Below are 15570 nucleotides of genomic sequence, written 5' to 3'. Positions count from 1 at the left end.
GGAAATTATGTGCAAGGTTGGTTCTGACAGGGGATGAAGGCTCATAAGTGTGAAGGGGATTATTTTACCAAATCATTTGCTCTATCTTTTGCTAATTAATGTTAAACATTTAGGGCAACATTTAGCAAGTCTCATAGATTTATCATATGAAGCATGGATTCCAAATAGATCACACAGTGAGATCCAAGCTTCATAGATGACCTATATCATCAGAACATAAGATGTATATACAGGGTCAGACCAATGGTCCATCTAGCCGAATAGTCTGTCTTCCATTAGTGGCCAGTGCCAGATGCTTCAGAGGGAGTGAACAGAACAGGACAATTTATCATGTGATCCATCCCTTCATCCAGTCCCAACTTCTAGTAGTCAGAGGTTTAGGGAATGGAGTTGTATCTCTGACCATCTTGGCTAATAGCCATTGATGGACCTTTACTCCATGAAGTTATCTAATACTTTTCTGAACTCAGTTATACTTTTGGCCTTCACAACATTATGTCCAAATACTGTGACGAAGTCCACTACAGACATGTAGCAATATGAAATTGGAGGTTTTTAAGAACAGGTTGAACAAACACCTGTCATGAATGATCTAGATTTACTTGGTCCTGCTCTACACAGGGGACCGGACTTAATGACTTCTCGAGGTCCCTTCCAGCCCTGCGTTTCTAGATTCTATGAAGTTTCCAATGGAGATGGGGAATAGATGAGGAAAAGGCATGCAGATCCTGTTATCAAGACTAGGCAAAATTAAACTGAGAGCACTTTCTCATTTTGGTCTATTCTATTAAAGTGATGCCAGCCCAGCTGTGTGGATCAGTTGCTCCTGTTATGTAGGCATGAGGGAAATTTTCTGGAGGGCTCAAAGGGTCACCCTTCACATGGCAATGCAGGGATCTGTCAATATTATTCAGAAGAGAGCTCGGTTTGGAGCAGGTAGATAAAAAGTAATAATAAAAAACCTATTTGTTTAATGCAATCTCTCCTTTAATATGAAGAACAATGTTTTTTTTATTATTTTTATTATCCTAGAACATAGGCATTCTAGTCACAGACCGGACCCATTGTGCTGAGCGCTGTTCAAACACAGAACAAAAACAATCTCTGCCCCCAAAGAGCTTACAATGTAATTAACAATGTACCCAGCACCCTGGTATATGAGTGCCTTCTAGTACTGCACTCGGCAATTTAGCTAGCATCAGTTACTTGTGATTCAATCTTTTTTTGTGTCTTCCTCTGCCAAGGCAGATAATTGGTTGTGGAATTTCTTTTTAAAGTTTGTTATTTGTGCTGTTCTAGGTGTTTTTTTAGGGGATGCACGATCAAAGAAGTGTGCCTTGCACTTTGAATGGAATGTGGCAAGGTTTTATAGAGCCCAAGCCAAACACAATAGATATGGGGTATACTCTTAGTGGAAATTAGCCTAGTAACTATATAGTCACCCTTTGAAATGCATTAGGATTATAGGTGGTCAAAGGCCTATGTGTTGACTTAGAATTAATGTGACTAACATATATACATAACATTTCAATAAACTTAAGTGTGTCAGTCTGAAAAATGGTAATATTAGTTTACAAAATTCTATGGAAACCTGAGATTCACTCCTACAAGCCAGGCTCTTCCCTGCTAAACCCAGGGAAGTACTTTTTCTTTAGAAGTTGACAGCTGATTTTAAAAACATGTTGCCAGTCCATATTTCCAGTTTGAAGTCAGATTTTAAATGCCTTTGGACAGCTATAAATGTCATAAATCAAATATAAATTATTTTATTTTCCACCGTGTGTACCAGGAATAATAGTTGTACTTCTCTGTGCATGTTATGCGAATTGTTTGTGATATCTAAAAAATAGACTAAGGGCTGGTCTACATGGGGAGCTATTCCAAATATCTGTCCCTGATTAACTTCATTTTTGGATGTTCTTATTCCTGATTAAGAGTGCCTTACTCTGAATCAGTTTAATTCACTTGGTTTAAATTAATCCGAAATAAGGCATCTGTATTCTGGAATAAAGAGTCCACACATGGAGTTAATTGTGAATAGTTAATTTTATATTTAAATTCATACCCTACTTCATTCTGGATTAACTTTCATGTGTAGACAAGCCTAAGGGTATATTTCATTTTCTAACCCGGATATCCTGCCACTCACAAATCAATAAAAATTCCTACATCTACATGTCTTTTGAGATTCCATGAAAAGAACAGCCTCAATCTTCAGATCAGATTCCAGGAACCTTAAGCCAAATTGTTCCTGAATTAGTTGACTTAAATGGGGCTTCAACTGAGCAGTGGGGAAAAGCTTAATTTAGTTCAACCAAAATGGCAAACCATCTGGACTTTGTCTAATCCAACTTGGGAAAGTTGGGACCTTTTCCAACCTTAAGGTCTGCCAATCTATATGAATTGATTTTGATTAAAAAAATGCAAATTCATTCAAACCAAAACGCGAATGCTGTGGAAATTTCAGCAGAAAGAACGAGGAGTACTTGTGGCACTTTAGAGACTAACAAATTTATTTGAGCTAAAGCCCATTTCATCAGATGCATGAAGTGGAAAATACAATAGGAAGATATATCTATATTCAGAGAACATGAAAAATGGGGGTTGCTATACCGACTCTTAACGAGACCAATCGATTAAGGTGGGCTATTATCAGCAGGAAAAAAAAACTTTTGTAGTGATAATCAGGATGGCACATTTCCAACAGTTGACAAGAAGGTGTGAGTAACAGTAGGGGGAATATTAGCATGGGGAAATTAGCTTGGGGGCTGAAGGTGATGGCTAGTGGCATGGATGAGTTATTACACTAACTAAAAACTATTCCCCAAGCTAATTTATGTTACACTGCCGCACAGGCAGCACAGCTTGCACTTGCCCACCTCCAGGCTTACTAGGCTAATAAGCCAGTCCTGCTGCTCTGAGCAGCATGGTAAGGGGAAGGGGAGGGCAGGAGGTCACGGGGAGCAGTCAGGGACAGGGGGCTGTTGGATGGGCGGAGGTTCGGGGGTGGTCAGGAGACAGGGAGTGGGGGGGGGTGGGTGGGGGGGGGGGGTGGGGGGGTTGGATGGGGGTGGGGTCCCAGGGGTCAGGGAGGACGGGAGCAGGGGGGGTTGGATAGGGGTGGGGTCTGAGAGGTAGTTAGGGACGGGGGTTTGGATGGGGGCGCTCAGGGGACATGGAGTGGGAGAGGATGGTGGGTTGGTCTCAGGGGGCCTGTCTGGGGTTGGGGTGTGGATAGGGGTCGGGGCAGTCAGGGGACAGGGACCAGAGGGGGTTGGATGGATTGCAGATTCTAAGGGGGGCAGTCAGGGGGCGGGAAGTGTGAGGGAGCGGATGGGGTGGGAACCAGGCTGTTTGGGGAAGCACAGCATTCCCTACCTAGCCCTCCATACCGTTTGGCAACTGCGATGTGGCCCTGGGGCCAAAAAATTTTGCCCACCCCTGCTCTACGGTGCCACAAGTACTCCTTGTTCTTTCTGCTGATACAGACTAACTCGGCTACCACTCTGAAACCTGTGGAAATTTCATGCACTCAAGTTCTCTTATCAGATTTCCCTTACTTCCTGGTTGTCTTAACCAGGCAAGAATTCCTATAAGCACAGTCTTTGTCATCATGTTTCTGTATTTCCATTTTCAGTCCTGGCTGTAACTACCAAGAGCACTTAAAATTGTATTTAGATATTTAATAAAATAAAGATAATGTAACTTTTTTAAACAGTAAAAACTAGATTCAGTATGTGACATGAGTCTGAACCAAAACCAGGAGTCAGCCTGGAATAAAATGAGTAGTGAAACTCTCCCAAGCTCCATCCATAATTCAAGAATCACCTATTCAGGAGGCCATCATGAGGCGCTACTAACAGCAGCACTTCACAATGCAAGTGTCCCCTTTCTTTCTTACACTCTTTAATCAGCCATTGAAATAGGTAACAATATTGACAGCTGATATTTAAATTACCAAGGCTGGGCTATTAAGTGAACATCTCATTGCCATGAATAGCTCTCGGAACTATTGTTCCAGGCTGCTTGCTAGCTCAGGCAGACGTTGCTGAATTGGCAATGTTCATATTTTGAAGACTTTCTTTAGAAACACATATGCTAGAGAGTTTTCTTTTTAAATGAAAGCATAGATTCTGAAGCACAAAATGAAGCCCACAAAGAAACTGACTTACTGAGCCATCGTGAATCAGCCCATTTTGAATGCGGACCTAAATCCCAAAATTGAATACTAGTCAAACCTACAGAAAGTTCAAATACAGAATTAGATTTGAATTTCTTGGCTGGCCCATTTCTTTATATTTTACTGAACCAAAGCACTGGAACATAACCCTTGAATTCTGAAGCTTGGATCTGGAGCAGGTCCATCTCTGCTTCAGATTTGTTTCATGTTTGGGGAGAAGTTTTAGGAAGGTTCTTCTTTCATGTACACTGATTTGTTCATACCTACTTATGACACAGAGGCTGAAAGGTATAATGAAAAAGGACAGAACTACTGCAGGTGAGTGTCACTAGAAACATTTAACTGACCACCAAGCAGGATTGGAAGAGTAAAAGAAAAGGTCAAATAAAGTGACATATACCACATCAAGAAGAAATTCATATATTATACTTGCCTCCCATAATAAAACTAAGTTGGAAAATAAAGCATGACTTTGTGTTCTGGAAAAAAATTGTTCTTGTCAAGTTCTGGAATTACGTTGAGACAACCATGAATTTACTTGGAGAGTAATATATTTAGTGATGTGCGTAACAATCATAGACTCAACTATGTTTGGCAAAATAAATGTGTTGAAAATCTGCCAGCGTCAAAAGATTAATTTCAAAATATATTTCATAAAACAACCAAAAAACCAACCACCCCAGCTGAGCAACATGAAGCCGAAAAGCTATGAATAAGGAGAATGGTGAAGAACAGTCTTTCTACCTATTAAGGAATTTAAGAAATGTAAAAAAAGAAAAGTTGAATCGAAACCACATTTGGCTTTAATATCATGGAAAATGATTCCACACAGCTCTAACCTCTTTTTTTTTTAACTTTAATACCTTTTTGCCAAGGCATGCAGACACTGTGTGTGCCATATACCAAAATTCAAGGGATTGATTGTAAAGGACAAGAGGGTAACTGAGGTCTGAATGAAATATCAAAGTATCGGAAGTATACATTACAACATTCTGCGTATATTAGTGTCTCTGAAACAAATGTAAATAGCACAATAACAAGTGCCACATATGCCCCAAGAATGACATCTTATTTGTTTGGTTTCCATAGAGAGGAAAGAGAGTTGTTCATATGATTTTCTGAAGACTAGCACAGCATGAGCAATTGTGGGCTCACTGCTCACCTACCGGTTACTAGAGGATGTTCTGGCTAGCTGCATTTCATAATGTTTGTTTATTGTAAGTGACCCATTCACCAGTTGCTGAGATTTAGACTCTCACTGCTAATGCAGCAACAGGCCTGGTGGTCTTGACTAATGTAAGTATTATTTTCTAATTTACAGCACTTGACTGGTCTTCTACTTACAAACCATCTCTATGTTGAGGCCAAGTTCCATTCTGGCCTCCAGCCTGTGGAACCTGATTACAATCAATGGGTTGTGAATCAGCACTGTCTCATGCTAGAGTTCTTGAGCCATCCCTTTGCAGACATCTGGGTCGAGACTTTCTAAGCCAAATAAAGATTCTGTCACAAAGTTCCCATTAATTTCAATGGAAGCTATGTAGTTTAATCTTCTAGTCAGCTCAGACAGTCTCAGCTTTTCAACCTCTTATTGATAAATAATTCTGGTATAAACTTCCACCTTCCTATGTTAATTTCCTTCAAGCTTTCAAAAGCAGAATAAAAAGGGAACAGTGGGGTTTTTACATTTCTCTTCATTGTATTTTAAGCTGATCTAGCACAAAAGGAACATGGATCATGTGGCTGACTCTTTTTTGTTTTGTTTATAAAATGATTTAGGAAGAAGTCCAGAAAAATCCCTGATTTCTGCAACAAGGAGAACTAATTTATTAATCCACGTTAAGAATTCCATTACACATTGCAAATAATTCATATGTCAAGTGGGAGGCAATAACAGAAACAAAGTAGATTAAATATAGCATGTACATGAGAAACATCGAACCTTGAGAATACAATATCATTTACTTTTATATGGGGTTCTCAATGCACAGTATTGCAAAGTGCTACACAGTAAGCTAAAGACAAAAGGAGGAAGGCAGGAGAGGATGGTTCGGAGGGAGGCAGGGACAGAGTTTAAATGGCCAGCACAAACAGTGACTCCCAAATGTAATGGAGAGTCATAAGGAGAGGAAAGAGAATCAGTCAAGATAATAGAAGTAGAGAGAGAGAGAAAATCCAGACATCCTACATGGTATCAGGTTCTTGTCCATGGCCTATAACTGTATAGCCACATCAGGATACCCCTGAGAAATTACAAGGTTAAAGAAGTTGAAGGGAGCTCATAAATTCTTTTGTGTTTGCAGGTACGAAGATGGATTAAGAGCCCAATGGTCAGCATGGAAAAGCACCAGAATACCAACCTCAAATACACAGGGTCCACTGTGATGCACATACCTCAAGGGGAGCCAGAACTTGAGTCTTCACTATGCCAGACATGCTTGGGTGACCACTCTTTTCAACGAGGAATTGTTCCTCAGGAGGCAGATCGTGTCCTGGGAAAGCCACAGAAGTTGTAAAGTAAGCTATCCACTTCTTCACTAAGGATTAAATAATGATCAAGCATGTGCAGGATGGATTTTTGATGGGGAAAGCCAAGAGAGTATTTATGGAAGAAGGGTTTGTGGCATCTTAGCCTTTTATATTAATTTCCAATTTAGAATACATTTGGAGTACTTACAATTATTGTGCTTACAATTGTAGATGGTGTGGGACTGATATACCAAACCCAAACTGATATTTTTATTTGATGTGTGCAAAACTCAGGACTCACTATGAGCTTGATCCAAAGACCACTGATGTCAATGGAAAGGTTCCCATTCAATAGATTTCAATGGATTTTGACTCAGGATCTGTATTTTTTCATTACTGAAGGGAGTAAACTACTGGGAATTATGTTATAGATTGCAAGTTCTTTGGAGCAAGGACTATCTTTTGCGGTCCTCATTCTCTGAGACATTGCAGTAATAATCATAAATAATAATTTATCATTGTGAAAATGTTGAGGAAAATCTAAGGAGAACAAGTGCATTTGAGCACCTGAAATGCAGGAATTTTGTGGAGGATTTAATCAAATTCCTGACTATCCAAACTTACAAGGTCAGGATTTATTGGTGATTCATGGGGACACATTTTAGACAGTAGCTTTTCCTTTTTGTGCTTAAAGATCTTATACGTTGAAATGGATATTTTTAAAAATATCCCCATGATGTAACACTGAGGAATAATAATAACAAGAAATGACCAGAGAGAATTCCAGAAATGTGTTTGTTTATTTATTATTATTAAGATGGTGGTGCTTGCTGAAAATGATATCATACATTGCATAACTCTCCTGGTTATTTAATAAAGGCAAATAACATTTATATGGCCTTTTCATCCATAGATATCAGTATAAATAAGTATAATTATCCCTGTTTACAGAGGGAACAGCAAGGTTAAGTGACTTGACCAAGATCATCCAGAGCATCTTTGGACGAGCTGGGAACAGAACCCAGAGAACTTGAGAAATTTTTTATCCTGTATCTGTGCTGCGACAGGTTACATTCTGTCAATTCGCTGTATTTCACATTTGTGCGATTTAGTCTAACATGGATTGTAATAATACTTTAAACTTGTATAGCATCTTCCATCTGAGGAACTCAAAGTGAATTGATTTAGTCTCACAATGTCCATGGAAGCTAGGTAAGTACTATTTCCCCATTTTACAGCAAGTGAGACACGGAGAGATAAAACAACCTGCCTAAGTTCATATGGAAAGACTGTGGTGGCGCCAGGAACAGAACAGTGGAATACTGGTTTCCTCATTCTCACTCTGATGACTTAATTTTGAGACCATCCTTTCTCTCCTGAGCAGCCTGGAGCAGGGACTGTGATTTTCTCTATAGACTGTATTGCACTAAACGCACTGTCAGGATTCAATAAGTAATAAGAATTTTGCTTAGGATGTTTTTCCATAATCTGATGTACTGATTCACTGTGCCAAATTGTGTAGTAGTTTACACTCCATGCAACTTCACTGACTACTGTAACATTGCACTGACTGAGTCTAAATTGGCACAGAATTTGGCTCATTGTGTGAAATTGGTGCTTTATCAAAGAAGGGTGAATTTTTCCACACATGTACAATCTGCCCGTTGACTTCATCCGTCAAAATGCATGTGGTGAATGATACAGTGTACTCTTATAAGGATAAAATGATTAGTCTCGTAGGGCCAAATTTTCTCTCAATTATGTCAGTGCAATGGGGTTGTGCCAGTGTAACAGAGAGTAGAATTTTGTGCAGATTGTTGTCAAGATATACTTAGTTGCTTAGGAGGGAAGGAAATAAGTAGGTCTGAGATTTAGTGAGATTACCTTCTTTAAAACATTATTTTCTAGTGTAGAAAAGTACATTAAAATTAGTTTCTATAATTTAAACCCCCTTCAGTTGTATGTGGAAAATCCAAACACCAGGAAACAAAGTCATATTCAGAAGCAATTATTTTGATGAAAATGTTTGCACAGACAGAACCCGCAGGAATCTTAAAACAGAGACCACAGCTAAACAAATAAGCATAGTTCCAACAAGGAAGCTGAGCAAATGTGACAAGGATGTCCCTGATTAGCATATACCCAGGCACCATCACAAAAGCTCACAGCAGAAACATTTTTCATCACAGGTGCACTTCATCTTTATGCAGACAAGGGAGAGAGAGAAATTAAAATACAGCTATAATGAAGCATACTATACCACAGAAGGCCAGCAGAGGCTGTTACAATGAAACATGTACAAATTTGAAAAATTAAATATTCCTTCATTTGCCTTCATTAGCTGAAAATGAATTTCGTGCAGGCTGAAACTTTAAAAAATTAAAGCTTGAAGACAGGATTCTGCAAATCATTATGTCTGCAGTGAATCATATGCATTCCTGTGCAGTTACATGAAAGGGCCTCACAACTGATTTTCATTAGGTTTGCACATGCATATGGGACATATTTGGCTGAATGAGGATTTCCTCAGCCCTCTCTGTCTCTCTAGACCACTAAAAGGTGCTTAGTCAGCAGTGGGAGTCAGCAGCAAAAGGACATTTTACATGTTGCTTTGGAAACCATGTAGTTCAGTAAGAGAGTCCTTGGATAAAGCTATCCTAAAGAGTCTTTTAACTAATTTACTGCACACAGTCTGATATGATTAATCTAAGGTCACTGCCTCTTTTTCTTATAGCAGAAGCACACTGTAAGTTTTTAGTAACAAAGGCTCCATGCAGCTCCATGTCTGAATCTGACCTACTCCTTTTCAGGCTTAAATAAAGCTGCTGGGTCAGTTTCTGTTCAGGTTTACCACTGCATTAATATGGAATAACTCCATTGATTTTAAACCAATAGACTTAGATGGTATTACTCCTTATTTAAGTAAGGGCAGAACCTGGTCTCTATTAACTCTACAAACAGTATAAATTGATGCTTGTCATGTGCCAGCTACAAATAACTTCTAATTTGTTTCCTCTTCTTTCTCTCTCTCCCAATATTATTAGCAGATGCCCCAACCATGATTGTAGTGTTCTTATGCTATTCACAGTAAAACACACAGTAAGAATTCCATTCACCCTGTACTTTTACTCTATGGCAAATTTGTTAATAAAGTGATCAGCTGTGAAAAATTACTACCCATAAAGGAAAGGAGTACTTGTGGCACCTTAGAGACTAACAAATTTATTTGAGCATAAGCCTTTGTGAGCTACAGCTAACTTCATTGGATGCATTCAGTTAAAAATAGTGGAGAGATTTATATACACAGAGAACATGAAACAATGGGTGTTACCATACACACTGTAAGGGGAGTGATCACTTAAGATGAGCTATTACCAACAGGAGAAAGGGAGCGGAGTGGAGGGACGGGAGGGGGGAAGAAAACCTTTTGTAGTGATAATCACGGTGGGCCATTTCCAGCAGTTGACAAGAACGTCTGAGGAACAGTGGGGGCGGGGGGAAGAGGGGGAATAAACATGGGGAAATAGTTTTATGTAGTGTAATGACCCAACCACTCCCAGGCTCTATTCAAGCCTAAGTTAATTGTATCCAGTTTGCAAATTAATTCCAATTCAGCAGTCTCTCATTGGAGTCTGTTTTTGAAGTTTTTTGAAGAATAGCCTCTCTTAGGTCTGTAATCGAGTGACCAGGGAGATTGAAGTGTTCTCCGACTGGTTTTGAATGTTATAATTCTTGACCTCTGATTTGTATCCATTTATTCTTTTACCTAGAGACTGTCCAGTTTGACCAATGTATATAGCAGAGGGGCATTGCTGGCACATGATGGCAGATATCACATTGGTAGATGCGCAGGTGAACGAGCCTCTGATAGTGTGGCTGATGTGATTAGGCCCTATGAGGGTGTCCCCTGAATAGATATGTGGACAGAGTTGGCAACGGGCTTTGTTGCAAGGATAGGTTCCTGGATTAGTGGTTCTGTTGTGTGGTGTGTGGTTGCTGGTGAGTATTTGCTTCAGGTTGTGGGGCTGTCTGTAAGCAAGGACTGGCCTGTCTCCCAAGATCTGTCTGTGAGAGTGATGGGTCGTCCTTCAGGATAGGTTGTAGATCCTTGATGATGCGTTGGAGAGGTTTTAGTTGGGGGTTGAAAGTGATGGCTAGTGGCGTTCTGTTATTTTCTTTGTGGGGCCTGTCCTGTAGTAGGTGACTTCTGGGTACTCTTCTGGCTCTGTCAATCTGTTTCTTCACTTCAGCGGGTGGGTATTGTAGTAGTAAGAATGCTTGATAGAGATCTTGTAGGAGTTTGTCTCTGTCTGAGGGGTTGGAGCAAATGCGGTTGTATTGTAGAGCTTGGCTGTAGAAAATGGATTGTGTGTGATCTGGATGAAAGCTGGAGGCTGACAAAGGTTTTCTTCCCCCTGCCCTCCCCCCCGCACTCTCCTGCTGGTAATTGCTCATCTTAAGTGATCACTCTACAGTGTGTATGGTAACACCCATTGTTTCATGTTCTCTGTGTATATAAGTCTCCCCACTGTATTTTCCACTGAATGCATCCAATGATGCTGTAGCTCACGAAAGCTTATTCTCAAATAAATTTGTTAGTCTCTAAGGTTCCACAAGTACTCCTTTTCTTTTGCGAATACAGACTAACACGGCTGCTACTCTGATACCCATAAAGGCTTATTCAAGATAATACCTTTACCATATCTCTAACTACTCTGATCAGTTTCAAGAAGTCGCTATTAAAAGCACACCTGAGTAAACAACATGGCACTACAGAACATAGTTCTGTATTTTGTTTCCATTCGAATCACAAAAATAGATTAAAAAAACCAATGTTGTGTATTGTTTGTATAGTGCCAACGTGTGATGGGTGTTTTATAGACAGATATGAAAATAAGGTTCCTATCTCCACATAATTTATAGGCTAAGTAATATATATGAGGTAGTATCGAGACTCAGAATGTTTAAAATACTGAGATTTCAGTGATTAAATATTCCCCTGGGTTTTCTACTAAGGTGCATGCCATTTGAAGCTCATATGTGACTATTGTTGTTAACACCACTAAATTGCCTCCATAATTTGAATAACACAGGAATGGTTTGTCATCCTTTGAGAACACTCCAGAGTGGACTAGATCATTCTCAAGGAACTATTATGGGACAAACAAGCTAAATTACATAAGACTTAAACAGGTGCATGTTTTTCTTGTTACTGAACCAGAATGGCTTTGTAGGCACATTTATCCATTCTAACAGAACTGAGTTTTCCATATGCTTTTACGTACTTTAATCAATGTAAAGCTTATCGTTTAATCAAACGTAGCTTACTAATAATTTTGCTTTCAGAATGAATCTGCAGCATTATATTAACTGTTATTGTAAATAAGCCACTTTTGAAAGAGCTGACCAAACAAGTTTTAAAACCAGTTTAACATTCTGGTACATGGCTACATCTAGTGTGGTAGTGTGTTTTAAATCTCTCAAGTGAGGATGCACCACTCTTGGGTCAGCTCAGGTAAACATTACTCAAACCATGGGTGATGGCAGGCACATGTCATTTATGCCAGAACATTCTAGTTGAAAAATCCACTGTGGGGGCTGTTGTCATGCAAGTGTGCAGGGCTATTAATCATCTCCTACTACAGAGGACTCTGAATCTTGGCAATGTATAGGACATAGTGGATGTCCTACAATGGGGTTCCCAAACTGCAAATATGCATTCATATCCCTATTTTTCCACCTGACCACCTTGCCACAGAGTACATCTTTGAGCTACTTTTTCTATGGTTATGCAAGCATTGTTGGATCTCTGGGGATGCTGCACCAACATCATTGTAATGGCTGGTCAGGGAAGGTGCATGATGCTCACATCTTTCAGAACACTGAACTGTTCAGAAAGCTACAAGCAGGGACTTTCTTTCCCTAGTGGTGGCTTAACAAAGGTGATGTTGAAATGCCGGTAATGATCCTGGGCAACCCAGCTCAACCATTGCTCGCCTGGCTCAGGAAGTCATACATCTATTATCTTGAGGCATCAAGGAAAGATTCAGCTACCAGCTCAGCAGCTGCAGAATGACAGTTGAATGTGCTTTTGATAGATTGAAGGCATGCTGGCATTATTTACTCACAAGATTGGATCTCAGTGAAAAATTGTTATAGCTTGCTGCTGTGTCCTGTATAACATCTGTGATGCAAAGGAGTAAAAGTTGCCACCTCTTGGGTGGAGGTTGTCCTTACTGTCACCCAGTGTGGAGTGGTAGCAGAAGGGACGTGACCTCCTGATGCCATATGGAATGTTGGGGGAGGGGGGTATGGGGCAGTGCTGTAACTGAGTTCTCTGTGAACTGCAATGGAGGCCCAGGATTGATTGTTTAACCTGAAGATCCACCAGAGTCTGCAGCATCTGTGTTTGCTTGCACCATTATGTCTTCGTACAGCTCCCTCTCCTTTTTCTGCTTGGACTCCTGGGCCTTTCTCCTGTCTGATCTTTCCTTCTCTATACAGTCTGAAATATTCATCCTCCAGGTCCTCTGTTCACAGTCCAGTGCAGCACTTGCTTGCAGGATCTCATTGAACACATCATCCCGAGTCCTCTTCTTTCTCCCCCTTATCTGGCTAACGCATTCCGCAGGTGAGGAGGGGGAATCCCTCAAGACTGCAACAGCAGCAGTTGTAGATAAAACCCACAGAGGTACCAATGTCAGTATAGTCACAATGGAAAGTGAACGTTAACATTCAGAACAACTTTCCCCTGCTCCGCTAAAGTTTTAAACAAGATATGCTTATTGACACTTCTGCCTCCGAGTGCTTGTGCACAGAGCAACTCACAGCACCCACCACGGTGAATATGGCCCACCAGGAGTGAGGGAAATGAGGAAGGAATTGCTTGGTTGCATGAAACTATGGGTATAGAGCAATGGCACTGAATACTGCCACCATTTTCCACAGGCGGTGGTGATTTTAGCTGATTTCTCACACCTGAGTGTGACAAAAGCACCAAGAGCACATCTACTACTGCTGTCCTGAAGTCACCCATACGCTGCTACCCTGTTTACTGCAATGGTGTCTGACAAAGTTATTACTGACTGGCATGGGAAAGTGTCCTGCCACAGAAGAAGAAATTAGGGCTGCCTTCCCTAGAAACCTTCAGGAGAGGATTGCATAGTACCTTCTTGAAAGTTTATTGAGATTTCTCAGGAAGATTCAAGGGACATCCCTGGGTACATAAACAAACTGTTCTTCATGGGTCCCCCTGCCTAACTCTACAGGGGAATGAAAAGCAAATAACAACTCTACCTCTTGTTGTACCACTGCCCCTTCTAGCATGAGTAAATTAATGAAAAGTTGTAGTTGTGTCCTATTAAGTTGGAGGCACCATGCCATTGTAATGGGAATACATTTTTTCACTTACCTGAGGTTCCTTCCCCTGCACTGGGCTCACCCATGCTCAACTGCTGGGACTGACTGGACTGTGGTGGGGTGTAAAACAGGTCCTGGCTAGTGGTAAAGCTGGACCCTCAGTCACATGTCCCCCTTCCTCTTCATATTCCTCATCCTCACTGTTCACAGCAGGGACCTGTGACTCGGGCTTCTCTGAGGTATCTCTGAGGTGTTGTGGGGGCCAGTGGTAGGGCCTCTGTCAGCAGTGGCATGCAACTCTTTATAAAAGTGTCAGGTATGTGGCTTGGCACCAGATCGACTGTTGGCCTCTCTGGACTACTGATATGTCTGCTGCACTTCCTTTGCTTTCATACTGATGATCCCTGTCATATTTCTTCTCCTCCATCCCCCATGCAATCTGCTCAAGGGTGTTCACATTTTTATGGCTGATCCATAGCTGTGCCTGCACAGCCTCTTCTCCCCCTGGCCCAGGAGATTCAATATCTCCAGTCTACTCCACGCCAGAGCACAGTATGGTCAGCTGGGCAGTTGCACACAACAATAAAGTTAAAAGGAACAAATTTAAAACCAATACAGGAAATATATTTATACAACATATAATTAACTTGTAGAACTCACAGCCACAAATATATTGACTCCAGGAATTTAGTAGGATGGGGGAAAAAATTAGACATTTTTATGTGGCTAAAAAAATGATAATCAACAGTTACACTACCAGAAAATGTCTAAGGGATATCAACACTCATAATTCAAGACATAATCTAACCACTACGGCCCACATTCTCAATACCCTTGAGGATCTATGCCGAGCTGCCTGAGATTAGGGGCAAAAAATCTTCCCATAAACATGTAATTTAATATTCCCCATTATATAGTTTCACATCTTCCTCTGTTGTAACCAGTCAATGCTGGAGAGGATACTGGACAATTTGGTCTGGTATTGCACATCTGAGCATGGTAATCCTTATCTTCCTCATATTCTGTGACCTTTATTTTACTTTTTATCATCAACAAGTAAAATCGGATATAATATTGTGCTCCAGAAATATATTACAGTGTTGCATAAAATCTAAAAGTAGACTTAGAAGAGTAAAGTGTTCAATAACACTTTACAAACTTGGACAAACAATTAGACTGTTCAATAAGAGTACTTTTTTCTTTTTATTCAATAAACCTGGCTGCAAAGAATTTACATTATTTGGGTTATCATAAGCGCAAGCCATGGCTTAAGTCTGCAAATAGAAAATTCAGTTTTGCAGACATAGCTCACAGCTATTTCCCAAATACTTGGTTTCTAGTTGACTGGACTAAAGCTTTTTAGCTATTGATATAAATGTTTTGCTAATAGGTTTTTGATGGAATTTGTGACTAAGTACATTTGAGTGCATCTCTATGCCCCGATGCACGTGTCCGGGTGCATGTGTATCTATGCCTGCTCATATGTGTTATGTACCTGTAAATGTGCATGTGTGTGAGCACACAGGAATAACATTGATTAAAATGTGGTTTTATTGAAGATC

The 15570-nt window shown here is 40.4% G+C and overlaps 2 long non-coding RNA genes across 2 annotated transcripts in view; one reads left to right on the top strand and one right to left on the bottom strand.

Annotated features, from left to right (window-relative positions):
- Positions 1–15570, bottom strand: part of LOC119854099 — a 169385-nt gene that overhangs the window by 110096 nt on the left and 43719 nt on the right. Inside the window, exon 6 of the long non-coding RNA XR_006279981.1 lies at positions 6575–6672. This is a non-coding gene — a long non-coding RNA (uncharacterized LOC119854099). The remainder of the gene's footprint in view (positions 1–6574; positions 6673–15570) is intronic.
- LOC122459356 overlaps positions 1–15570 on the top strand; it is an 80727-nt gene that overhangs the window by 26459 nt on the left and 38698 nt on the right. Inside the window, exon 2 of the long non-coding RNA XR_006279982.1 lies at positions 6484–6697. This is a non-coding gene — a long non-coding RNA (uncharacterized LOC122459356). The remainder of the gene's footprint in view (positions 1–6483; positions 6698–15570) is intronic.

This window comes from Dermochelys coriacea, chromosome 3, assembly GCF_009764565.3.
Source record: "Dermochelys coriacea isolate rDerCor1 chromosome 3, rDerCor1.pri.v4, whole genome shotgun sequence".
Taxonomy (NCBI): domain Eukaryota; kingdom Metazoa; phylum Chordata; order Testudines; family Dermochelyidae; genus Dermochelys; species Dermochelys coriacea.
Note: the sequence above shows the minus strand (reverse complement) of the source record. Positions and strands in the feature narration are given on the sequence as shown.